Source organism: Ovis aries, chromosome 9 (assembly GCF_016772045.2).
Source record: "Ovis aries strain OAR_USU_Benz2616 breed Rambouillet chromosome 9, ARS-UI_Ramb_v3.0, whole genome shotgun sequence".
Taxonomy (NCBI): Eukaryota; Metazoa; Chordata; class Mammalia; order Artiodactyla; family Bovidae; genus Ovis; species Ovis aries.
The window spans coordinates 41,447,072-41,472,886 of record NC_056062.1 but is presented as its reverse complement, the minus strand read 5'-3'; the positions used below and the strand labels follow the sequence as shown (position 1 = coordinate 41,472,886).

Genomic DNA, 25,815 nt, shown 5'->3' with positions numbered 1-25,815 from the left:
TTCATGGGGTTACAAAGAGTTGAACACGACTGAGCAACTGAACTGAACTGAACTGAACATGTTATCTACTTTCTCAACTGTAAAAACAGGATAATAATCATCTCTTTTCCAGTGGCATTACATGGGGATTAACTGAGATAATGTAGGTAGAGTGCCTAGCCCAGTGCTTGACTCATTTCTTGTACTTCAAATCTTCACTAAGTGTGTGTGTTTTTTGACTAGTTATTCATCAGGACTTGACAAAGTCATTGTCATCATTCTTTGAATAATTTGGGGTCTTTTATACATTTTCAGCTTCCCCCATTTTATTCACTGTAGTCTTCTGGAAATCTTCCCAAGGGATGTTATGTACTAACTGATGCTCTGCCTACACAAAATAAACATTTCCGAACCATTACATTTATATTAAAAATCTTTTTTTTTTCATCTAGCTGCAAAATTTTGTCTACAGCACAGACTGTGAAAGTGAAATCAGTGGGGAACAGGCTCTATGTGACTCTGGTCTAGAAATAGTTCCTAAAAACAGCAAAAGCCACTTTTCTAAAGGTAAGTTTTGATGGAGAGACTTTCAGGGTAGAAGTGATTCTCATATTAAAAACCTAACACCCTGCCTGCACCAGTAATTCCTTTCCAAACCTTCATTCTGTGATGGGTAGATGCAGCCTTAATGGCAACTAAACACTGTGTTTGAGGGATTGTTTTTGAAAATTGGTATGAATCTCATTTAAGTAGAACTAGAAAGAGTGGCTATGCTACTTGCAAAGCATTAGAACAATATGCAGATCATAAATAAAATAAAAAGGTGCATGGAGTGTTTTAGAACTTAATTGATTATGCTGATCTGGGGATTTCTTCTTTCCTGTTCCCCAGACTATTTAAATAATAGTTTTAATTGCTATCTGCACCGATTCAGGGCTTCCTAGGTGGAGCTAATGGTAAAGAACTCACCTGTCTATGCAGAAGATTTAAGAGACATGGGTTCGATCCCTGGGTTGGGAAGATCCCTTGGAGGAGGGCAAGGCCACCCACTCCAGTACCTTTGCCTGGAGAATCCCATAGACAGAGGAGTCTGGTGGGCTACAGTTCTTGGGGTTGCAAAGAGTCAGACACAATTGAAGCAACTTAGCTCGCACACATGCAACAATTTAGAGTCCTTGGCAAAAATATTTGCAAGCAAATAATAAATGATTCAAGCCTATAAATAAAATAAGAATATGCTTAAATAGGCATGATAGACTGTACACACAAATGAACACACAGGGGGCTTCCCTGCAGGAGAATGGCAGAGCCCCCACTTTTTAACATTGCCATTTTTCTGTAGCAGGGGAAAAGGCAGCGTTAGCAAACAAAAATTGCTCTCCACTTTGCCAACAAGCTAAACAGAATGAAATTTCAATGAAAATGACTGGAAAATGTACATGATTGATGCTAAATTTGCAAAAATTCCAAAGATATGGGTACAGTTTGTCACAAAAATGATGTTGAAATCTTTTTGTTTTGTCAGAAAAATTATGCAAAGAAAAAAAAATTGCCAATTTTCCTCCTCCAGCTCTTGTCCTTGCCTATTGTAGAATCTGTAGGCTTTCTGAAGAAAAGAGACAGGAATATTTTTGCTTTTTACATCTTTTCTTTTGCTAATCACTAAGAATCTGTGGCAGCCATGTTTCCGTAGGAGCTTTCATGGAGATAATAGGCCTGTATCTCTCCCTCCCAGCATCAGAGGAAGACCTGAGACAGAGCCCTACATGAAAGCCCTTTGTAGACTTCACAATGCCCCCAAAATGTTCGTTTTCTTTATTACATCAATGATACTTAGGTACGTTTAAATACTGTTTGTGGGAAAGAAGATTCTAAATTCAGAATCAAAGGGAAATCAGATAGCCTTAAAAGTACGGGTGGATGATAAGAAAAAACAAAACATGCTTTTACAAAGATTTATAGATCTGCCTTAGATTCAGTGCTTATCTTTTATAACAACAGCAACTCACTTTTTTCTTTTTTTCCCCCCGCAGATCAGAGGAGTACAGTCTTGTCCAAGTCTTCTCTGAAAACCCAGCCCTTAAAACACTGGAGGTCTATGGAAGAAGATCTGTAAATACACATTCAATGAATAAGTGAATGAATGATCACTGATGAACAGGTAAAGGTCTAAAGTTTTTTTTGTGTGTTAATTCACCAAAGTTTATTTAATCTTTACATTAAACATACAAAATAGGTTTAGTCCCCATTTTTGATAAAAAAACTAAAACTTGGGAAGGTACTTGCTATATGCTTAGACTTGTAAGCATTTCACATAATTATATCATTTAACCTGCCCTACAGTCCTATGAGGTGAGTGCTATTATCCCCATTTAAAGTGAAGAAAACTGGCATGAGATAAAGCAAAATTACTTCCCTAACAAATGGGGCCCCTCAGCAGAATTCCCATCCAGCTCTCTACCCACTGAGACCTCACGCCCAGTGTGAGTATCACTCTGCCTTCCCTCCTGAGGACACATGTCATGGATGTGGTACTGACAAGATTTTGTATCTGATTCTGCTTGACTCCAAAATGTGATCTCTTTGCATCCCACCTTCAGAAGACTATTTCAAAATTTGCCAAAACAGAACATTGGAGCCAAAAAAGAGTTGGAGGACTGGAAAAGTCTTGGTAAGAATAACTGAGGTTGATAAGCCCTGTTTCAGGGTCAGTTTTGCTAAGGAAACAAAGAGGAAGACAGCATTGATGCACTGATGTGAGGGAAGATGATCAGATCCAGGAGAGAATCGGACATCTATTACTAATGAGTGGATGACAATGAATTGTTTAATGCAACTGATCTAAGACTCAGTTCCTTAAATGAGAGAATCAAGTAAAAGAGTGAAGCAAATGCTATGCAACTTGGATTTTATACCAAAATAAGTGGGAGTATAAAGTTAGAAAATTCAACTGTTAGTGACAGTATGGCTCAATTCTTTTATAGGAACTATTGGCTATAATTGAAAAGTAATAGACCAGATTTGGTGGAAAGGAGCGTATGATGTTCAATCCTGTTTCATCTGAAAGCTCTTTTGAAAGTCAGAATCTTCAGCTGGATCATAGAGTCAGCTTATTTTTTAAAATTAAATACAGATTGCTCTAGAGTAAAGATCATTCAAAATCCAATCAATTTTTTTTTCAAATCAGATACAAGGTATTTTTTAAAGAATGAATCATAACAATGAAAAGGACTTCAGAAATGCATCTAATTCAGCCCTGTGTATTTAAGCCCTATTTCCTCCAAATGTCTTTAAATGGTTCAACCATGACCTCTTCAATTAACTAGAGTCTATTGAATACTTATTGTGTAACAGCAATATTTATTGAATAATGCTCTGTATCATGTATAGTGCTAAACTTAATTTGCATTATCTCATTAAGTACACACAACAACTCTTCTAAGGAGTGCTTTTATTATTACCATTTCATGGACAAAGATGGGCGCAATAAAGGACAGAAATGGTATGGACCTAACAGAAGCAGAAGAAGAGGTGGCAAGAATACACAGAAGAACTATACAAAAAGGATCTTCACAACCCATATAATCACGATGGTGTGATCACTCACCTAGAGCCAGATATCCCGGATTGTGAAGTCAAGCACGCCTTAGGAAGCATCACTATGAACAAAGCTAGTGGAGGTGATGGAACTTCAGTTGAGCCATTTTAAATACTAAAAGATGATTTTGTGAAAGTGCTGTACTCAGCATGCCAGCAAATTTGGAAAACTCAGTAGTGGCCATAGGACTGGAAAAGGTCAGTTTTCATTCCAATCCCAAAGAAAGGCAATGCCAAAGAATGCTCAAACTACCACACAATTGCGCTTGTCTCATATGCTAGCAAAGTAATGCTCATAATTCTTCAAGCCAGGCTTCAACAGTATGTGAACTATGAATTCCAGATGCTCAAGCTGGATTTAGCAAAGGCAGAGGAACCAGAGATCAAATTGCCAACATCCGCTGGATCATCGAAAAAGCAAGAGAGTTCCAGAAAAAGTCTACTTCTGCTTTATTGACTATACCAAATCCTTTGACTGTGTAGATCACAACAGACTGTGGAAAATTCTGAAAGAGACGGGAATGTCAGACCACCTGACCTGCCTCCTGAGAAATCTGTATGCAGGTCAGGAAGCAACAGTTAGAACTGGACATGGAACAACAGATTGGTTCCAAATTAGGAAAGGAGTACATCAAGGCTGTATATTGTCACCCTGCTTATTTAACTTATATGCAGAGTACATCTTGAAAAATGCTGGGCTGATGAAGCACAAGCTGAAATCAAGATTGCTGGGAGAAATATCAATAACCTCAGATATGCAGATGACACCACCCTTATGGCAGAAAGTGAAGAAGAACTAAAGAGCCTCTTGATGAAAGTGAAAGAGGAAAGTGAAAAAGCTGGCTTAAAACTCAACATTCAGAAAACGAAGATCATGACATCTGGTCCCATCACTTCATGGCAAATAGATGGGGAAGCAATGGAAACAGTGACAAGACTTTATATTGGGGGGCTCCAAAATCACTGCAGATGGTGACTGCAGCCATGAAATTAAAAGATGCTTACTCCTTAGAAGAAAAGTTGTGACTAACCTAGACAGCATATAAAAAGCAGAGACATTGCTTTGCCAACAAAGGTTCACCTAGTCAAAGCTATGGTTTTTTCAGTAGTCATGCAGGAGACCTGGATTCGATCCCTGGGTTGGGAAGATCCCCTGGAGGAGGGAAAGGCTAATCACTCCAGTATTCTGGCATGGAGAATTCCACAGATACAGTCTATGGGGTCTCAAAGAGTCGGACAAAACTGAGTAACTTTCACTTTCACTTTCATATGTATGGATGTGAGAGTTGGACTATAAAGAAAGCTGAGCACCGAAGAATTGATGCTTTTGAACTGTGGTGTTGGAGAACACTCTTGAGAGTCCCTTGGATAGCAATGAGATCCAACCAGTTCATCCTAAAGGAAATCAGTACTGAATATTCACTGGAAGGACTCATGCTGAACCTGAAACTCCAGTACTTTGGCCACCTGCTGCAAAGAACTGACTCATTTGAAAAGACCCTGATGCTGGGAAAGAGTGAAGGTGGGAGAAGGGGATGACAGAAAATGAGATGATTGGATGACATCACGGACATAAGATGGACATGAGTTGGACATGGACATGAATGGACATGAGTTTGTCTGGGAGTTGGTGATGGACTGGGAGGCCTGGCATGCTGCAGTTCATGGGGTCCCAAAGAGTCAGACATGACTGAGAGACTGAACTGAACTGAACTCATGGACAAAATGCCTGGAGTGTATAAGGAGGTTAAGGTATTATCCAAGATCAAAGAGGTCATAAGTGGTCAGATCAAGATTAAAACTGGGTGTCCATAAAACTAGAGTCCATGAAGCTAATCCTCAAGTCATAGAGAAACTGTAGTTGGTGGTATGGTAATTTGGAAAATTTTATTATCTGGAAATACATTCAATTTGCAGAAAAGTTAATAAGAGTAGCGGCAGCATACAAACAACATCATTAGACCCTGCACGATTCACCTGTTAAATTTTGCCCACTTGCTTTGTCATTTTGAGGATAGATAGATGATAGATAGATGGATGGATAGATAAATATATGCTTAGATAGGTGACAGGTAGATGACAGTTTAACAAATTGATATTGTGAAAGGAAAAATCAAAATTGAGTCAGTATTACTTAGAGAACTCTGTAAAACAAAGCCTGGGTGGGAGCGGGGCATTACCGAAGGGAGACTTTGCATTTCTCACCTTCAGTGGAATCTGATCTTTTGACCACTTATGTCCTAATGAAGTCATCCAAAACATCTACCAGAAACTCAAGGCACCTATCAGACTCTCCCCTAAAATAACTCACTCAGGTCAGTTCAGTTCAGTTCATTTCACTCAGTCGTGTCCGACTCTTTGTGACCCCATGAATCGCAGCACGCCAGGCCTCCCTGTCCATCACCAACGCCTGGAGGTCACTCAGACTCACGTCCATTGAGTCCGTGATGCCATCCAGCCATCTCATCCTCGGTCGTCCCCTTCTCCTGCCCCCAATCCCTCCCAGCATCAGAGTCTTTTCCAATGAATCAACTCTTCGTTTGAGGTGGCCAAAGTACTGGAGTTTCAGCTTTAGCATCATTCCTTCCAAAGAAGTCCCAGGACTGATCTCCTTCAGAATGGACTGGTTGGATCTCCTTGCAGTCCAAGGAACTCTCAAGAGTCTTCTCCAACACCACACTTCAAAAGCATCAATTCTTCGGCACTCAGCCTTCTTCATAGTCCAACTCTCACATCCATACATGACCACAGGAAAAACCATAGCCTTGACTAGACGGACCTTAGTCGGCAAAGTAATGTCTCTGCTCTTGAATATGCTATCTAGGTTGGTCATAACTTTTCTTCCAAGGAGTAAGCATCTTTTAATTTCATGGCTGCAGTCACCATCTGCAGTGATTTTGGAGCCCCAAAAAATAAAGTCTGACACTGTTTCCACTGTTTTCCCATCTATTCCCCATGAAGTGATGGGCCCAGATGCCATGATCTTCGTTTTCTGAATGTTGAGCTTTAAGCCAACTTTTTCGTTCTCCTCTTTCACTTTCATCAAGAGGCTTTTAGTTCCTCTTCACTTTCTGCCATAGGGGTGGTGTCATCTGCATATCTGAGGTTATTGATATTTCTCCCGGCAATCTTGATTCCAGCTTGTGTTTCTTCCAGTCCAGCGTTTCTCATGATGTACTCTGCATAGAAGTTAAATATAGATGTGTCATGTATCTTTTTTCTGAATACTGAGAGAGTGAGCTGTATATTATCAGGGCCCATTATCTCTATATACTTCAACATGTAATTCTTAAGAATAAGATATTTTCTAACATAAATTACAATTATTAGTATAATTAACACTGATAGGATACTTTCTTCTGATCCCCTGTCTGTCCTCTGATATTGTCAAAGGATCCAATAATGTACTTCACAGTATTTTTCCCTTGAGTGCAAGATCCAGGCTAGGGTAAGTTAATGTGTCTTATTTTGTGTCTCTTTTGCCTAATTTAATCTAAAACATTCTATAAACTTTCTCTACCTTTTTTTGACATTGACAAGTTGAAAAAAATAGCCCTTTTTCATATTGGGATATTTTTCATTGGGGGTTTGTCTGTTTCTTCACGATAAAGTTCAGCTAATACATTCCCGGATGGAATAATTCATAAGTGATGATGTGGCTTCCTCAAGTTACCACATCCTTTTGCCCTTCATTGAGAATGTTAAGTTGGATAAACCAGAGAAGGTTTGTCTGGTTGCACTGCAATTGTTCAGTGGCTAAGTCATGTCCCACACTTTGTGACCCCATGAACTGCAGCACACCAGGCTTCCCTGTCCATCAGGGAAGTCTTGGCGTGCTCTAGTTCATAAAGGTTTGTCTGGTTTCATAATTGCTACTATATAGTTACTATTATACAGAAACTTAACTGTATATAACTATGTATATATTCTATATACACATATAGAATATTCAATATAACTATGCAGTTAGTATCATATTAGCAATGTTTTCTCCTTACAACTATAGTCAGTCTGTGGGGAGATACTTCAATGCCAAACAAATATTGTGCTTCATCAAAATTTTCCTCTGAATCCAATAAAAAAAAAAGAAACTTATAAAAAAGGGAGAGAACAAGATGGTGGAGGAGTAGATGGATGTGAAATATATCTCTCTCCACAGATACATCAGGAACATAACTTCAGAAATGGAAGTGCATGCAGAACACCAGCTGAGAGTGGACAGGAGTACCTGACCAGTGGAAAAGAATATATAGATCCACACAAAATTCGAGATTGAGCCTTGAGCCATTGGAGTGGGAGCACTGAATCCAAGACCCTAGACTACCAGAGAACTAACCCTAGAGGGTATCAAATAGTGAGAACTCACACAAAGGAAACCTCTGTGATACAAGACCCAGCACCACCCAACCACTAATAGCACCTTGTGCAGGATGCCTCATCTAAACAACAATCAGAACAAAAATACAAACCCAATCATCACCAAACAGGAGTACCACCTCATTCAGCCTTGCCCATCAGGGGGAAAACAAACAAACAAACAAACAAAAACTCAGCACAAATCTCACCCTATAAGAAGCTAACATAAACCACTGGACCAAACTTAGACGGCAGAAACCAAAAAGAAGAAAGAATTCAGCATTAAAGCCTGAGAAAAGGAGACCTCAAACACAATAAGTTAAAAAAAAATAATGAAAAAGCAGAGAAATACTACACAAATGAAGGAACAAACTAGAAACACAGAAGTCCAAATAAACGAAGAAGAAATAGGTAAACTACCCGAAAAAAAAAAATTAGAATAATGATAGTAAAGATGATCAAAAACCTTGAAGGCAAAATGGTGAAAATGCAAGAATCAATTAACAAAGACACAGAATTAAAGAATAAGCATACAGAGACAAACAACGCAATTACTGAAATTAAAAATACTCTGGAAGGAATCAATAGCAGAATATCTGAAGCAGAAGAATTAATTAGTGAGCTAGAAGATAAAATGGTGGAAATAACTTCTGAAGAGCACAATAAAGTAAAAAGAATGAAAAGAGCTGAGGACCATCTCAGAGACCTCTGGGACCATATCAAACACACCAACATTCGAATTATAGGGGTCCCAGAAGAAGAAGAGATAAAGAAAGGGTATAAGAAACTTTTTGAAGGGATTATAGTTGAAAATTTCCCTAACATGGAAAAGGAAATAGCCAATCAAGTCCAAGAGGCACAAAGAGTCCCATACGGGATAAATCCAAGGAGAAACACGCCAAGACACATACTAATCAAACTAACAAAGACTAAACACAAAGAAAGAATATTAAAAGCAACAAGGGTGAAGCAACAAGTAACATACAAGGGAAACCCCATACACTTAACAACTGATCTTTCAGCAGAAACTCTGCAGGCCAGAAGGGAATGTCAGGATATATTTAAAGTAATGAAAGGGAAAAATGTACAACCAAAATTACTGTACCCAACAAGGATCTCATTCAAAATTGATGATCAAAAGCTTTTCAGACAAGCAAAAGTTAAGAGAATTCAGTACCACCAAACCAGCTTTACAACAAATATTAAACAGACTTATATAGTTAAAAAATACAAGAGAAGAAAAAAGATCTACAAAATCACCCACAAACAATTAAGAAGATGGTAATAGGAACATATATATCAATAATTACTTCAAATGTAAATGTATTAAATGCTCCAACCAACAGACACAGACTGGCTGAATGGATACAAAAACAAGACCCATATAAATGCTGTCTACAAGAAAGTCACTTTAGACCTCAAGACACATATAGACTGAAAGTAAGAGGATGGAAAAATATATTCCATGCAAATGGGAAGCAAAAGAAAGCTGGAGTAGCGATACTCATATTAGACAAAATAGATGTTAAAATAAAGGATATAAGGAAGGACATTATATAATGACCAAGGGATCAACACAGTAAGAAGACATAGCAATTGTAAATATGTATGCACCCAACATAGGAGCATCTCAATACATAACACAAACATTAACAGACATAAAAGGAGAAATTGACAGTAACATAATAATAGTAGGAAACTTTAACACCCCACTCACACTAATGGACAGATCATCAAAACATAAAGTTAATAAGGAAACACATCTTAAATAATATATTAGATGAGATGTATCTCATTGATATCTTTAGGATATTTCATCCAAATGTAGAAGAATACACCTTCTTTTCAAGTGCACATGGAACATTTTCCAGGATAGACCACATCTTGGGTCACAAGTCAAATCTCAGTAAATTTAAGAAAATTTAAATTATATCAAGCATCTTCTTCAAACACAATGCTATGAGACAAGATATCAGTTACAAGAAAAAAACTGTAAGAAACACAAACACATGGAGATTAAACAACACGTTTCTAAATAACCAACAGGTTACTGAAGAAATCAAAAGGGAAATCAAAAAATTTCTAGAGACAAATGACGATGAAAGCACGACAACTCAAAACCTATGGGATACAGCAAATGCAGTTCTAAGAGTGAAGTTTATAGCAATACCATCCTACCTCAAGAAAGAAGAAAAACATCGAATAGACAGCCTAACTTTACACCTAAAACAACTGAAAAGAGAAGAACAAAAACCCCAAAATTAGAAGAAGGAAAGAAATCATAAAGATCTGAGAAGAAATAAATGAAAAAGAAATGAAAGAAACAATAGTAAAGATTAATAAAACTAAAAGCTGCTTCTTTGAGAATATAAACAAAATCGACAAGCCTTTAGCCAGACTCATCAAGAAAAAAAGAGAGAGGAATCAAATCAACAAAGTTAGAAATGAACAAGGAGAAGTTACAATAGACAATGCAGAAATACAAAGGATTATAAGAGACTATTATGAAAAATTATATGGCAAGAAAATGGATAACCTGGAAGAAATGGAGGTTCTTAGAAAAGTTCAATCTTCTAAGACTGAAACAGGAAGAAATAAAAATTATGAACAACCCAATTACAATCACTGAAATTGAAGCTGTGATAAAAAAAAAAAAAATCTCCCCCAAAACAAAAGTCTAGAACCAGATGGCTTCACAGGAGAATTCTATCAAACATTTACAGAAGAGTGAATGCCTATCCTTCTAAAACTCTTTCAAAAAATTGTAGATGAAGGAATCCTTCCAAACTCATTCTGTGAGGCCACCATCACCCTGATACCAAAACCAAACAAAGACAACACACAAAAAGAAAACTATAGGCCAATATCACTGATGAACATAGATGCAAAAATTCTCAATAAATTTTAGCAAACAGAATTCAGCAACACATCAAAAAGCTCATATACCATGATCAAGCTGGATTTATTCCAGTAATGCCAGGATTCTTCAATAAATGCAACTCATTCAATGTGATACACCATATTAACAAGTTGAAAGGTAAAACCCATATGATCATCTCAATAGATGCAGAAAAACCTTTGTGAAAATTGAGCACCCACTTATGATTCAGTTCAGTTCAGTTCAGTCACTCAGCTGTGTCCGATTCTTTGTGACTCCATGGACTGCACACGCCAGGCCTCCCTGTCCATCACCAACTCCCGGAGTTTATTCAAACTCATGTCAATTGAGTTGGTGATGCCATCCAATCATCTCATCCCTTGTCGTCCCCTTCTCCTCGTGCCTTCAATCTTTCACAGCATCACAGTCTTTTCAAATGAGTCAGCTCTTCACATCAGGAGGCCAAAGTATTGGAGTTTCAGCTTCAACATCAGTCCTTCCAATGAACACCCAGGACTGATCTCGTTTAGGATGGACTGCTTGGATCTCCTTGCAGTCCAAGGGACTCTCAAGAGTCTTCTCCAACACCACAGTTCAAAATCATCAGTTCTTAGGCACCCAGCTTTCTTTATAGTTCAATTCTCATATCCATTCATGACTACTGGAAAAACCATAGCCTTGAATAGACAGACCTTAGTTGACAAAGTAATGTCTCTGCTTTTTAATATGCTGTCTCTGTTGGTCATAACTTTCCTTCCAAGGAGTAAGCATCTTTTAATTTCATGGCTGAAGTCACCATCTGCAGTGATTTTGTAGCCCCAAAAGATAAAGTCTGCCACTGTTTACACTGTTTCCCCATCTATGTGCCATGAAGCAATGGGACCAGATGCCATGATCTTCGTTTTCTGAATGTTGAGCTTTAAGCCAGTTTCTTCACTCTCCTCTTTTACTTTCATCAAGAGGCTCTTTAGTTCTTCTTCACTTTCTGCCATAAGGGTGGTGTCATTTGTATATCTGAGGTTATTGATATTTCTCCTGGCAATCTTGATTCCAGCCTGTGTTTCATCCAGCCCAGTGTTTCTCATGATGTACTCTGCATATAAATTAAATAAGCAGGGTGACAGTATACAGCCTTTATGTACCTCTTTGCCTATTTGGAACCAGTATGGTGTTACATGTCTAGTTATAACTGTTGCTTCCTGACCTGCATACAGATTTCTCAAGTGGCAGGTCAGGTGGTCTGGTATTCTCATTTCTTTCAGAATTTTCCACAGCCAGTTGTGATCCACACAGTCAAAGGATTTGGTATAGTCAATAAAGCAGAAATAGATGATTTAAAACTCTTCAAAAAATGGGCATATAAGGCACCTGCCTCAACATAGTAAAGGCCATATATGATAAGCCTACAGCAAACATTGTTCTCAATGGTGAAAAGCTGAAACCATTCCCTCTAAGATCAGGAACAAGACAAGGGTGTCCACTTTCACCACTATTTTTCAACATAGTTCTGGAAGTCCTAGCTATAGCAGTCAGAGAAGAAAAAGAAATAAAAGGAATCCAGATGGGAAAATAAGTGAAGCTCTTACTGTTTGCAAATGACATGATACTATACATAGAAAACCCTAAAGATAATATCAGAAAATTACTAGAGCTTGTCAGTTAATTTGGCAACGTTGCAGGATACAAAATCAACAGACAGAAGTCACTTGCATTTCTATATACTAACAATGGAAAATCAGAAAGAGAAATTAAGGGATCAATCTCATTCACAATGGCAACAAAAAGAATTAAATATCTAGGAACAAACTTATCTAAGGAGACAAAAGAACTGTACACAGAAAATCATAAGACCCTGATGAAAGAAATCGAAGATGACATAAACAGATGGAGAGATATTCCATGTTTCTGGGTAGGAAGAATCAGTATTGTGAAAATGATTATACTATCAAACACAATCTACAGATTCAATGTGGTCCTTATCAAATTACCAATGGCATTTTTCACAGAACTAGAACAAAAAATTTCACACTTCATATGAAAACACAAAACACCCTGAATAGCCAAAGCAGCCTTGAAAAAGAAGAATGGAGCTGGAGGAATCAACCTTCATGACTTCAGGTTATACTACAAAGCTACAGTCATCAAGACAGTATGGTACTGGCACAAAAACAGAAATATAGACCAATGGAACAATATAGAAAACCCAGAAATAAACCCATGCACTTATGGGTACCTTATTTTTGACAAAGGAGGCAAGAATATACAATGGGGCAAAGACAACCTCTTCAATAAATGGTGCTGGGAAAACTAGACAGCTACATGTAAAAGAATGAATTTAGAACAGTTCCTAACACCATACACAAAGATAAACTCAAAATGGATTAAAGACCTAAATGTGAGACCAGAAACTATAAACTCTTAGAGAAAAACATAGGCAGAACGTTCGATGACATAAATAAAAGTAAGATCCTCTATGACCCATCTCCTAGAATAATGGAAATAAAGACAAAAGTAAACAGGTGGGATCTGATTAAATTTAAAAGCTTTTTTTTTTTTAATTTAAAAGCTTTTGCACAGCAAAGGACACTATAAGCAAGTTGAAAAGAGAACCCTCAGAATTGGAGAAAATAATAGCAAATGAAACAACTGCTGCTGCTGCTGCTGCTAAGTTACTTCAGTCATGTCCAACTCTGTGCAACCCCATAGATGGCAGCCCACCAGGCTCTGCTGTCACTGGGACTCTCCAGGCAAGAACACTGGAGTGGGTTGCCATTTCCTTCTCCAATGTATGAAAGTGAAAGGTGAAAGTGAAATCATTCAGTTGTGTCAGACTCTTTGCAACCCCATGGGCTGCAGCCCACCAGGCTCCTCTGCCCATGGGATTTTCCAGGCAAGAGTACTGGAATGGGTTGCCACTGCCTTCTCTGTGAGACAACTGACAAAGGATTAATTTCCAAAATATATAAGCAGCTCATACAATTCAGTACCAGGAAAACAAACAACCCAATCAAAAAGTGGGGAAAAGACCTAAAGAGACATTTCTCCAAAGAAGACATACAGATGGTTAACAAACACATGAAAAGATGCTCAACATGGCTGATTATTAGAGAAATACAAATCAAAACCACAATAAGATATCACCTCACACCAGTCATCATCAAAAAGTCAACAAAAACAATAAATGCTGGGAGGATGTGGAGAAAGGGGAATGCTCTTGCACTGTTGGTGGGAATGTAAATTGATACAGCCACTACAGAAGATGGTATGGAGATTCCTTAAAAAACTAGGAATAAAACCACCATATGACCCAGCAATCCCACTCCTAAGCATATACCCTGAGGAAACCAGGGTTGAAAAAGACACATGTATCCCATTTATCCTGTAAATATGTATCCTGTTTACAATAGCTAGAACATGGAAGCAACCTAGATGCCCATCAACAGGTGAATGGATAAAGAAGTTGTGGTACCTATACACAATGGGATATTACTCAGCCATAAAAAGGAATGCAGTTGAATCAGTTCTGACAAGGTGGATGAACCTAGAGCTTATTGTACAGAATGAAGTGAGTCAGAAAGAGAAAGATAAATATTGTATTCTAACACACATATACAGAATCTAGAAAAATGGTCCTGAAGAACTTATTTACAGGGCAGCAATGGAGAAACATACATAGAGAATAGACTTATGGACATGGGGAGATGGGAGGACAGGGTGAGATGTATGGAAAGAGTAACACGGAAACTTACATTACCACATGTAAAATAGATAGTCAATGGGAATTTGCTGTACGGCTCAGGAAACTCAAACAGGGGCTCTATATCAACCTAGAGGGGTGGGATAGGGAGAAAGATGGGAGGGAGTTTCAAAAGGAAGGGGATATATATATACCTATGGCTGATTCATGTTGAGGTTTAACAGAAAACAATGAAGTTTTATAAAGCAATTATCCTTCAATAAAAAAAATAAATTAAAAAAAAAGAAATATAAATGGTAAAACAAACAAACAAAAAACTCATAAAAAGAAAAAAAAATTTCCTCTGAATCGGTAATTCTTAACTGAGCCAATCTTTAGTAAGACGATTGCAAAATGCTAATTTTCTAACTCCAACATTTCCTCTATATTTACCAGCAGGCACTGGGGATTCTACTGTAAGCAACAACCCTCCCTATTCCCTCTTTTATTTCTTTCTCTATATTCTTATTTTTCAATGATCTGTTACTCTACTTGTTTTGGTGCTCGGATTGTCTTAGATGTGGCCAGTAGAGGTCCTTGGAGCTGTTCCTGTATTCTTATAATATGTCCCATCATTTTATTAATGGAGGGAAAGGGGCATTTACTTTGTGGATTAAGGAGACTTTCCCAACTCATTTTGTGCCTACTGTACCTCACCCCTAAAATCAACCATTTCTTCAAGGAATTCTAATTCCTTTTCATAAGGGAACAGTATTAGAGACAAAATGTTAGTATGATAAGCTTTATTTTTAATCTTTTATCATTCCTTACTGTAGAATTTCTAAAATTTTTAGAGCTATTAGAAATCTTCCACTAATTAGAGCATGAACTCTTTCTTATACACATGGGATTTTAGTGGGTCTTGAAGGAGTTACAGGAAGATAAGGGAAGGGAGAAATATGGAGACAAGAAACTAATGAAGAGTTTCCTGAATTCCACCCCTAAGTGGGGAAACCTCAACCTTGAATGTCAGGAAATAGGTTTTTAGAAGGTTTAAGCTAAACATATTATGAAGAAATGTCATCCCATGTGTTTTGTCCTATAGTCTGTATTAGCATTTCCCCAAGTTTGTTTGGTGAAAACTAGTTTTTTAAGTTCTTCTTTGAGAAAGTCACTGTGGTCAAATGTAGGCAATGGTGCTTACCAAATATTAGCAAGTTAGAGGCTCTGATGAGTACTGCAATAAAGAGACAATCAGTTAACTTTAACCCAATATTGCCAGATTTATTTGAACCCCACCCAATAACACCTGTTATCATCATTCAGAGCATTATGTGAAAATGCTCATTTGTATATTTGAAGTGGCTATTGAGCTGCTTTTAAGGTCTATTCTCTTCTATCCTTTTCTCCTCTGAGCCCTCAGAGCAACCTTCTATGACAGCTCTTAGTAAATTGCTTTACAACCAGTGATTTGCTTATCAAACAGTTCCATTTGACAGAAAGGTCCTGGAAGACAGACGTCTGTTGTTCTCAATATCTGCCATATCTGCTACAGTACCTGGTACTTAACAGGCATTCAAATATATATATATATACACACACACACACACACACACACACACACACACACACACACACACACTGTTATATTGGAGCAGGGACTTGCCTAAGAGATATCAAATTCACTTGAAAAGTTATCTTAGGTCAGAAGTTTCTCTTCCCTCAGCTTTATCCCCACTCAGTGAATTATTCTTTAATTTAACCCTGGAAACTTAGTGATCACTCTTCTTTATCCTTAAAGAATAGATACCCAGTCACAAAACAAAGCAAAACATAGCCTATGAGTAACAGTTCATTTAACACCTAGGACCAATGAAGTTTTAGGACAAACAAGGTCCCTACTCTCATGGAACCATATTCTAGTGGATGAAGATAAATGTAAAGAAAGGGAGCAAATAAATAAATAAGAAAGTTCCCTAAAGACCTAAGCATTTTAGAGACAATAAAACAACATAATAAGATAGAGGAGAAATAAAGAGAAGCTGAAGCTGAAGCTCCAAGACTTTGGCCATGTAATGCGAAGAGCCAGCTCACTGGAAAATACCCTGATTTTGGAAAAGATTGAAAGCAGAAGGAGAAAGGGACGACAGAGGATGAGATGGTTGGACGGCATCACTGACTCAGTGGACATGAGTTTGAGCAAACTCCGGGAGATGGTGTAGGACAGGGAGGCCTGGCGTGCTGCAGTTCATGGGGTCACAAAGAGTGAGGCATGATTTAGTGACTAAACAAACCAAGAGAACAGGGCTAAAATTTGGGGGACAAGAAGAAGCTAAGCCTGTGAAACTTTAAGGGCTGAGAATCTGAGAAGGAGGGAACAGCAGGTGCAAAGGCCTTGGGGAAGGATGAAACTTCCGCAAGAGGCCCCATGACAATGAAGCATCAGTGTCACAGGACATTCTACTGCTGCAGCAGGAGACTATTAGCAGCACCTTGTGAAGGAGGGGGATGTGGCAGTAAATGATAGAGAAATGTCTGAGAACTGTGAACAGCAATAAACAAAAGAGGCAAGGCTTTAAATTTAAGTGATGGGTGACAATGTACAGGATCCAAGTGAGCAATGCAATGGGAAAACAGTACCACTGCTTAGCTGTTCATCCCTCACATCTCCTTGCTTGCTTGCTTTTTCACTCTTACTCCTTTTCTTTTCTCTTCTGCCATCAGCGTCTCACCTTCTGCGCTTGTCTCCCCTAGCCCATCAGCCGATCAGATCTCGCTCTTCTCTACTTTCATTCTCTCTCTCTCTCTTTCTTATTCTTCCTATGTGTTGTAGTTTCCCCTTCAGCTCGGCTTTCTCATTCATATTAATTTATTTGACAAATCTTAGGGATTACTACTTTAACCAGTTACTCTTCTGAGAACCTGAAGAAAATAGTAAGATGAATCAGCTTTACTGCTCTCTGCCCCCAAGGAACTCATGGACTTCTAAGAGAGAAAGATGAACACATGGTTACAATACAATCTGTGCATATGTGTGCCATCTATGCATATACACATTTATATACACATTTATGCGATGTGTATATAAGTGCATATACACACGGATGGTCCCTCATCATCATACTCCTTCTTCTCTCTGCCTTAAGCAATCACAATATAGTAAGCGTTGCCTGGCATTCCTACTTTTATCTCTCTGCCTTAAAATCTAGTTCACATGCTGCCTTAAGACTAATCTCCCTGAAATACTGTTCTTGTAAATTTTTGAGTAAGACAGAAATGAGTTCAAAATGATTCCTTCCAAAACAAAAACTATATGCATTGTGGAATCCTGGTTAAGATCCTGGAACAGAAAAAGGTATCAGGAAAGAAAATGATGAAAGTCAAAGAGACCCATGGATAAGTTATAATACCGGACCAATGGTACTATCCTAGTTGATAACTGTTCTACAGTAAAGTAAGATATTAACCTTAGAAGTAAGATGAGCAGTCTGCAGGAAACCCTCTGTACCACTTTTGGAATTTTCCTGTAAGTCTAACATTCATTTAAAATATTGATTAAATCTTCAGGGCAGCAATGGAGATGCAGGCATAAAGAACAGATTTGCGGACACAGGGCAGGAAGGAAAGGGTGGGACAAATTGGGAGAGTAGCATTGAAACATATATATTACCATATTTAAAATTAGCTAGTCAGTAGAAAACTGCTGTATGCTGCAGGCAGCTCAAATCCAGTGCTCTGTGACAAGCTAGAGGGGTGGGATGGGGTGGGAGGTAGGTGAGAGGTTTAAGAGGGAGGGGGCGTACATAGACCTATGGCTGATTCATGTGGATATATGGCAGAAACCAATACAATAGTGTAAAATAATTATTTTCAAATTAAAATAAATCCATTTAAATAAAATGACATATTAGTTCAACCATAGTTAATGTTAGTTAGCTAAGGGACTTGCCTGGTGGCCCAGCAGCTAAGATTCTGCAGTCTCAGTGCAGGGGAGCCAGGTTCAGTCCCTGGTCAGGGAACTAAACCCCATGTGCCTCACCTAAGATTATACATGCCACAACAAAGATCCCGCCTGCCAAAACTGACACCTGGTGCAGCAAAATTGATTAATTAAAAATATTAATTAGCTAACACTAGTTAAAGTTAGTCTTTAAAAAAATTAAAAAGAAAGAACACATATCATTGAAAATATTCAAGAACAGGAAAAAAAATAGAGTATTTCTAGCAGCACTGTTCTTAATAACAAAAAAAAATAAAGCCATCCAAATGCCAAACAGAAAAAATGTCCACCAAAAAGTATTCGTACAAGAGTTCAGGATGGCAGTGAAAATGAGTGAACTGCAACTACATCCATCAGCACAGATGGATCTGGTAGACACACATCACGCAAAAGAGGCGACCATGGCAGAATCCATGTGGTGCGAGTCCATTCCTCTAAAGCCTAACAGCAGGCACGCACAATACTACACGTAAATCCACTGAGAGGAACATATGTGGGAGGCATGTATAGAAAGAAAAGCAATGGGATGACAACCGCAGAAACTGGGGTGAAATACCTCTGGTGTAGAAGTGTGGACACATGCTCAGAGAAGAGCCAACACCCTTCTCCTAGTGACGTTCTCATGTTTATTTGTTTCATTATAATCCTTCAATAGCACATATATCTTTTATCATCCTTATGATTGAGGACTGTGCCTAACATTTTTAAGTATATACAAAAATTAAATATTATTCAAAATTGTATACATTCTCAGTGGGGAAGAGAAAATTTTTCCTCTAAATGTCTAGGTTCTTCTGGCCAGTCAAAGAATTAAATTGACATGAGTCAGATAACCAGGAGAAAATTAAATTTAATTTTGTACGTATAGGGGCTTTGTGAGAAAATGAGACCCACAGACAAGTTAGGCAAGTGAGGCCTATATGCTGTCTGAGAGGAGAAGGGGAAAGGGCTTGGGACTTCGGAGGGAAGGAAGGTGATTCACAGGAAGATGGAAAAGAGCAAATGTTTGGTTCACAAATATCTGCTGGGCTGCACAGAAACAATGGGACACAGAGAGGAATTTTAACAAAGAGTTTTCGGAGTTCCCCCTGTCTATTCATACCTGTGGTGTGTGTAGTTATCTACAGTGATGGGTTTCGCAGATGGCTCAGTGATAAAGAATCTGCTTACAATGCAGGAAACCCAGGTTTGATCCCTGGGTGAGGAACATCCCCTGGAGGAGAGCATGGCAGCCCACTCCAGTATTCTGGCCTGGGAAATCCCACAGACAGAGGAGCCTGGTAGGCTACAGTTCATGGGGTTACAAAAGAGTTGGACACCACTGAACAGCTAAACAACAACAGTCTACAGTGATGGCTCTCTTTTTGGAACAGGTCCTCTGTCTACATTCTTTTAGGCAGTTAACAGGAAGGTAAAAAGGAAAACATCGTGAGTCTTCAATTTCTTAAAACAATCAGCCCCAAATAATCCTCGTTATTATTTAGCTCCCCTACGGCTCCAATACTAGCAAGCTGTGTGATTCCGGGCAAGTTGCTTTTTTGCTTACTTGTTACTCAATTGATCATAATGGTGATTAAATCAAATGATGTGTAAAGCACTTAACACAAGCATGGCTAATAGTAACAACTCAATAAATGCTAGTTTACAAGTAAGGAGATATATATACATTTATATGTAGTATACACATTTTTAACATGTAATGAAATAGTAACAAAAATAATAAGAAGAACAGAAAATGGTCTCTTTAAGTCAGAATTAAATCACTTTATTATCATTATAAGGAGAAGGCAATGGCACCCCACTCCAGTACTCTTGCCTGGACAATCCATGGATGGAGGAGCCTTGGTAGGCTGCAGTCCATAGGGTTGCTAAGAGTTGGACACGACTGAGCGACTTCACTTTCACTTTTTACTTTCATGCATTGGAGAAGGAAATGGCAGCCCGCTCCAGTGTTCTTGCCTGGAGAATCCCAGGGGCGGGGAAGCCTGGTGGGCGGCCGTATAATTGTCATTATGGTGTCAAAGTAATAATAGCTAATATTTATTAAGCTGATACTAGATTTTAGGAGCTGTGTTAGTTCTAAGGGGGGCCAAGAGTTCTGGATGTTTAGTTTTATAGGTGATTCTCCAGCTGGAGAAATAGAACTCTCGCAGTACTGTCCCATAGCAAGAGGTTACAAGTGTCTTTAAATGTAGGTTTTATTATCAATCAAGTATGATAAGGCCGACAGATCAGAAGATGACTGCCATTGAAAAGATATTTTGTTATATTCACAGATCCCAAGAGAAGGGCAGGTCATTCATTTCATGGAGAGCCACCTGGGGCAGTACCAGTGTCAGTCAAGAGGCAGGGGATGACAGGGTAAGTGGGTAAGAACCTTTATTGTGGAGTTCCATAGGGAGGAATGGGTGAGGCAGGGCAAGCAGGCTTGGGACTGGCTAGTTTGAATAATTTCAGCCTGCTCTGGGGCATAGGGTACCCAGCCCTGGGATGATTAGAGCAGGGGGATAATGGCTATAGCACAAATGGAGGTAATAAAGGAGGTAGCTGGGGGTGTGGGCTCTGGGATGTTTGCTTTGTGTATGGAAGGTGCTCTCACATGTCAACCTGTTTGGCAATTGGCAAGCCAATTGCTATCTCTGGAAACTGGCAAGCCCTGGCAGAGGCAGCCCCTTCAAAGAGTCAACAAAGCCCTAACATGTCAAAGCATCAAATACAGAAACTAGAAAATGTGGGTTGTTAAAGCAAGCCACAGATGTAAGTTTACAATTCTTAGTAACCATTTTTAAAGAGTTTAAAAAAGAAGTGAATTCTAAGGCAATATCTTAAATATTATTTAAACTTGTAATTATGTAAAAATTATTAATGAACTATTTTATCTTTTTAATACTAAGTCTTTGAAATCCAGGATGCATGTTACACTTAAAGCATGAGGCGATTTTGACGAGCCACATTTCAAGGGCCATAGGAGGCTGGTGACTACTCTGCCAGACAGTGCAGCACTAGAGAGTCGGAGAAAAATTCAGTGAGGTTGGTGGAAACTTAAGAGGAATATCTGAGCATCTGTGGGGGCAGCCAGGTGGCTCATTAAACTGATCAGTACCCTGTCACCCCCAACTCCACCTCAGCATATTATCAACACTGCTCTTGTCTTTTGCGAGCCGCTCCCTCTGCCCTCCATCTCACGTACCAGGTTCCCCATCATTGCTGCCATTTCCTCATTCCTAGTCTCCCTATGAGTGGTCTCTTCTGGGCAAGACAAAGAAAAGATGCTTGCTATTGCTTGTCTCAAGTTACTAACATAGAAATCACTCCTTGAGAAGGGACCGGGAGTGATCTTGGTGGGGGAGAAGGACCCCAGAAGAACTTCCTGGACAGGCTTGGGATGTCAAAAAGTAAAAAAATTTTAAAGATAATCACAGGTCCCATATTCACTGCTGTACACACAAATAACACTTACCCAACACTAAAACTTCTTTCTTGATGATTTCAAATCATATATCCACATAAAGGAAAAAACAGGTTTTTTTGTTGTTTTGTACAGATTGTTGTAATAACAATCTATGTGGCAGAGAAAGAGTCACAACAGAAAGACAAAATATAATTTATATTATATGAAAGGGTGAAACTTTTAGCACAAAGTAGCTTGCTAGTCTCAAAGGAAAAAAAAATAACTTCAAGTCATGTCTGCTTTTTTTTTAATGAGACACTTTTGCTTCTGATCATTTGGAATATTTGCCAGCATTCCTGGTGAAATTTAGTACAATTCAAGCAGTTTTAACGTCTAGGTGAGCAAGGTCCATGTAGCACTCCCCAACTTAGATACCACATGGCGAGCTAAGTTCCTCAAGACAATGTTCCCTTGGTTCCAAGGTCACTTGCTTTAGATCTCTATTTTTAAGGTATGAATCTGACACACAGGAAACTGAGAAGTACGTAGCTTTGTCCCCAGCCAGGAATCCTGTGAATTTATCTCAGGCAGGTTGATTCATAGGGCTCAGCACACGCCCTGTGACCTGAGCAGTGCTCTTGTCTCCACTGTGCTTTCTATAAATAGTGGTTGACCAGCTCCAGTGACATTTCCAGGACTAAGAATTTAGATCTACCTTAACATCTCTCGGAGTTACATAAAAGATTTATAAAAATGTAGCTAGGTCTGATAACGCCTGCTCTGACTTTGGTTAGGATGTTGAAAAAAATTCTCTATTTTCAATCAAGTTACTCCTTGCAAACACCTCTGATAAAACTCCCCAAATATGAATGAGAATGAACTTGAATGATCCTGAAAAATACGCACTGTTTTTCCCTATAAAGCAGTACTTAAAACGCACAGTGGTTATATGTCCACACGAACCAAAAAATTGGGCTTCATTCTCAGTCTCAATTACTTAAGTGATACAGGACAGGATGCTTCAAAAAAGATTTCTCAGAAATGCTCCGTGTCCATGATTTCGAAGGAAATCACTAGTGTGTTTTCAAAACACTAGTTTGCACTGGTAGAATATCTGTTTGATAAAAGGCCACAACCCAGTACACAACCCAGGTAATCATTAGGGAGACATTATTATTATTTTGCTAATTAGTCAAAAATCATTGGCTTTCCCGTGGCTTCTTCCTGCTGAGCAATCATTTGATCTTGCTTATGTTGACAAACACGCACGTCACCGATTCTGCCTCATTTATCATTTGACAGGGATGATGTTTGCTTCTTCGTGTGTGAAAAAAGGAAAACTGAGTGTTAGCAAACAGACCATGGGAACCAGGCAACAACTCAAACTTATTTTCTTGTTTAGAAATAAATTTAAAAAGAAAGAAACAAACAAACAAACAAACTAGTTTTTGTGTGTGCTGGCAAGTACTAAGAGGTGTCATACCACTTAAGAGTAAATCAGATCACAACGTGAGGAAAATTGGTATACTTAATATTGAGAGAAGGATAGTTAATAACCTAACAAAAGACTGAAAAACCTTATAAGAGTCAAAGATTGGGATATTCTTTTTTTTTTGTTTGAATTAATAATCATCAAACATGTTCAGTTAGACAAAAAGTAAAAAGGACCTTCTCTTTGCCTCTACTTGGTTAAAATATAAGAAAACTGTTCCATTCCCTGTAAGACAGACTTTTCAATTCAGTGTGACGATCATTTGAAATTCCAATCAGGCTACTTAGCTTCTGTTGCTAAAAAAAAATTAAATCAGGGACTAAAATAAAGTGCCTAATAATTGCTTTGGGAAAAATATATTTGCTTCTATAGAAGAATGCATCAGATAGAACTTAGCAAAATTTTGTGATTGGGGCAGCCCTAGACAGTTAATGGGATCAAAAACATGGTTGACTGATTGATTCTTTATGCAGAAATCATCATCACGATAAGAAAAAAGAAGTGGATACAAGGGTTTCAAGGAACAGGGCATCTGGGCACGGCTAAGGGGGCAGATTGGGACAAGAGTGAGGCAAAGGGGAGACCACACATCCCAGGTTAGAATAAACTGGGAAGAGGAGTCTGTTTTTAAAGTGAAGAGTTGATTTGGGAGCCTGATGTTCCCAAATGGTGTCCCAGTTCTATGACATCTGTAATCTCAGGTGGACAAAAAATCACCTTGTTCATCTGCAAAATGAAATAGCCATTTCAGCCAGATATACTGCTGCTAAGCTTCAGACCCCAAAATTCTCATAAATGCTGGTGTGGTGCCTCCTCTAAGAAAATTGAAAAAAATCTTAGGTAAAAGATTAAGCGACTGCTGAAATATGAGAAACACAAGACAAGGAAAATCCCCTATATATTATGTTGGTTTTTAAAGTATATGTTCAGCGACGTGGATACGATAATCCATTAAAGGGTCTGGTACTTTTTATTAGCCATGAAAACTCCACTTATATAAAATTCTTTTTAATCTGTACTAAATTTTGCTCATGGCTTTTATTTATGAATGTAATTCATATTAGAGAAACACAAATTATATTTTAAAACACCTTTCTTCCTTTTGAAATATAATATGTTACAGCTTAACTTCTGTATTTGTTAAGAGGCAATCAGAATTCAATAGTTTAACCCCTTTCTTAACTAGTATCCCAAGAAATGTTAGATTTTTCATCAACCAAGAAAAACATTGTCTAAAAGATAACAATAGTCCACAGTTAATTTGCTTGGCAACTTTCAAGAGGTTAACTAGCTACTGCCCTTTTATACAGGAATTTTTAAAGGTGAGACCATTTTCTAGTTTATGTGGTATATGGAATCAAGGTGGCCTAGATGCCATGATTTAAAGTTGGAGAAGAGTTATTAGCTAAAAAGAAAAAAAAAAAGTTAATGTGAGGTGCTATGCAAACCACTGAAAGTACTTTTCTAAGCCATTTTAATAAATTTTAAAAAAAGCAAATTTACCAGGATGAAAGATTGCTGCTGCTAAGTCACTTCAGTCGTGTCCAACTCTGTGCGACCCCATAGACGGCAGCCCACCAGGTTCCACTGTCCCTGGGATTCTCCAGGCAAGAACACTGGAGTGGATTGCCATTTCCTTCTCCAATGCATGAAACTGAAAAGTGAAAGGGAAGTCGCTCAGTCGTGTCTGACTCTTAGCAACCCCATGGACTACAGCCTACCAGACTCCTCCGCCCATGGGACTTTCCAGGCAAGAGTACTGGAGTGGGGTGCCATTGCCTTCTCCAGATGAAAGATTAAGCAGAAACAAAAACAAAAATCTTTCTTTTATTCACTATTACATCTCCAAAGACACCAAGTCTAGGTTGTTTAGGTACCATTTAAGCACTAGCTCAAATGCTTTCAAACTTTGTTAATGGTGGAGTTTGGCTTGCCACAAAATTTGTGTATGTATTTTATGTATTTAATTCCACCAAAAAATTCTGCCAGAAAAACAAAGTGCCAGGGCTCTTATTTCCCTAGCTGACTGTCCAGGACACATTTTCTGACCCTTTTTTTTAACCCAGGCCTTTAGTGATAAAATTAACTCCTGAAGAAGAATATAAGACTTTCTGCAGAATGTTTGACAACTTTACAAAGAGAAAAATCAGTATTTTAGTCACTACTGGCAAGTAAAATATTATTTAAAAAGTGCTTGTTCTCATCTTTAAATGGATGCATGATATTAGCAAACAGAATATTCAAGGCTTAACTCAAATGATTAAAAACTGTCGCTGTCTCATTAATATAGGATTTTAAGGTAATGAGACAATGGCTCATTGGTTCCTTGTGTGAATAATGTGATCAGATGAGGGGGGAAGGGGAGTGAGGTTAAAAGACTATGGAATCATATTAGCTTATTTCCATTGCCCATGAGGAAAATATATGGAATAGCGTCCTATTCTCT

The 25,815-nt window shown here is 38.4% G+C and overlaps 1 long non-coding RNA gene across 1 annotated transcript in view; it reads right to left on the bottom strand.

Moving 5' to 3' along the window:
• LOC132657174 (uncharacterized) overlaps positions 1–25,005 on the bottom strand; it is a 45,990-nt gene extending 20,985 nt beyond the window's left edge. Inside the window, exons 1-2 of the long non-coding RNA XR_009594950.1 lie at positions 24,873–25,005; positions 1,989–2,089 (exon numbers count right to left, since the gene is read on the bottom strand). This is a non-coding gene — a long non-coding RNA (uncharacterized LOC132657174). The remainder of the gene's footprint in view (positions 1–1,988; positions 2,090–24,872) is intronic.
• Between the last annotated feature and the right edge of the window lie 810 nt (positions 25,006–25,815).